Genomic DNA, 2,500 nt, shown 5'->3' on the forward strand with positions numbered 1-2,500 from the left:
CCGAAGATAATTCACCCGCACCCACGATCACGTGATCAATAGTGTCCACAAGTGGTTGCCCGGCGAGCAACTAACATTCGATGTTGGACCTAATACATTCCATTACAGAAATGGATCTAGAAGCAGCAAATAAGCAAAGGACGAAAAGTGTCCGTGGGTCCCAGCAGCCCCCGGGCTCGATAAGACGGGAGTGGTGAGGTTCCGCTTATACGTGGCCACATTGCTCATTTTCTACACCTAATCTAACTTGGCAAGTACAACAACACCCGAGAGAGTCCTGGCTCGGTTCTCAGCTACATCAAAATTGGCGCGTCTCGTTGAGGGGCAGGTTGGGGGACTGGAGGGAGGGAGAGTGGGGAGGTGAGGGAGAGTGGGGGGGGGATGGGTGGCCACTGGTGGAAGAAACTTGAGTTTGGGGGAAGGTTCTGGTGTGGTGTGAGAGGAGGAATTCACTGCCCGTTGATACAGGCTACTTTGTTTTACTTTTGCGGAAATTTGTACCGCGGGGTGTGATGATTGCTGCGGATGTCCTCAAGAAGGACGATTTTCATTCATTGTTCTTGGAGTAGTGGCATGCTTCTTACATACCATTTTGTATAACGCCAAAAGGTTGTTTTGAAGCTTGGTGATATGGTTCTAAAATTGACGAAAAAGACCGAAACCTTTATGATCGAACACGATGTGTTGTGTGGCTTTATATTATTGATATCAAAAGACGTCAGACGCAACCTGGTTCGAAGGCAAAAGAAAAGAATACAAACATAAAACCAAAAACCAAAAACCAAAATATTACAAAACTGGTTTATTTGATCACCTCTTTGTTCAACTGCGCTTGCTAGAAAACTTACTTCGGACGAAGAACGACCAGAGGCTCTCGGTCTTGCTTCTCTTCCCCTACCGTTTTCCTTCAATGGATATCAGTCTTTCCTTCCTTTCCCTTCCCTTCCTATCCCTTTCCTTCCTTTCCCTTCCCTTCCTTTCCCATGCCTCCCTTCCCTTCCATTCCCTTCCCTTCCATTCCCTTCCCTTCCTTTCTCTTCCCTTACCTTCCTTTCCCTTCCCTTCCTTTCCCTTCCCTTCCTTTCCCTTCCCTTCCTTTCCCTTCCCTTCCTCTCCCTTTCCTTCCTCTCCCTTTCCTTCCTTTTCCTTCTCTTCCCTTCCTTTCCCTTCCCTTCCCTTCCCTTCCCTTCCCTTCCCTTCCATTTCCCTTCCCTTCCCTTCCCTTCCTTTCCTTTCCTTTCCTTGCCCTTCCTTTCCCTTTCTTCCTTCCTTTAATTTTGCCTCCCTCCATACCTCATCCCGTCCCCGTCTCCTCATACCTCTCTTCATTACGCTTCATCTTCCTCTCTCACCCTCCCTCTCTTCCTCTATCGTATTTTTTAGTTTGATCTCTCACTCTTTCCTCTCCCTCCTTCCTATCCTTCCTTCCCTTTATTTCCCTCCCTGTTCCTTTCATACTTCTTTTCCTTGCCCTCTCCCTCCCTACCTACCCATTTTCTCTCTCCCCCGCTCCCTATCTCCCTCCCTCTCTCTCTCCACCCGCTTTCTCTCGCCCTCCCTCTCTCCCTTCCCCCTCCCTCTCTTTCCCTTCCTCTCACCCTCCTTCGACCGCAGCGCTATATTCATTCAGAGTGATGGCTCAAGAAACCCTTTCCCACCTTCCTCTCCCGCTAAACTAGTTCGTTATCTCGCCTCTTCCTTACTCTCGACACTCAACCTCCCCCGAACTTAAACCAGCGCCGTTTGTTCCTCGTCTAGTCTCGCTCTTGTATAAAGTTTCCTTGTTTTGTTTTATATTGTCTCTTTTTTAGGGGTGGGGAGGGGGAGAGGGAACGGGGGGGGGAGAAGTGGAATGGGGAGGGAGAGGAGGTGGGGGGGGATTGTCTGGCCCAATGAGGGCGATGGAAGCGGGTAATATGAAGTTGAGAAGAAACAGGTGGCCGGCGTCTGCAAACGTTTATTATGCCTGCCAGTGGGGAGGGCAAACTACCTCCCTCAGCTCTAAACAATCCCCCCCCTTTTAACCCTCCCCCCCAACCCCACCACCAATTCCAAGCCTAACCTACAGCATCAGGGCTGCAACCAAGGAACACAGGCTCAGCTTAAAGCAATTTGAAACGAAAATACCCATCATGAAGGGACTTTAAGTATGATTAAGAGTGTTTGAGTACCTCCATAAGTGTGTGTTCTGCTACCAGAAGCCCACACGTGCCATAGTTTATTTGTCTTTATTTGTGATCATCTGTTTGATCAACATTAGGGAAATTAAATATTGCCTTAAGATTTCTATGGTACATACATACATACATACATACATACATACATACATACATACATACATACATACCATACATACATACATACATACATACATACATACATACATACATACTTACCATACATACATACATACATACATACATACATGCATACATACATACATATACCAAAGGTTTTTCTCCCTTACACGGGGGGTAGCCAAGAAGAAAAAAACATAGGA

Source organism: Oratosquilla oratoria, chromosome 9 (genome assembly GCF_046742065.1).
Source record: "Oratosquilla oratoria isolate Oo_2021 chromosome 9, ASM4674206v1, whole genome shotgun sequence".
Taxonomy (NCBI): domain Eukaryota; kingdom Metazoa; phylum Arthropoda; class Malacostraca; order Stomatopoda; family Squillidae; genus Oratosquilla; species Oratosquilla oratoria.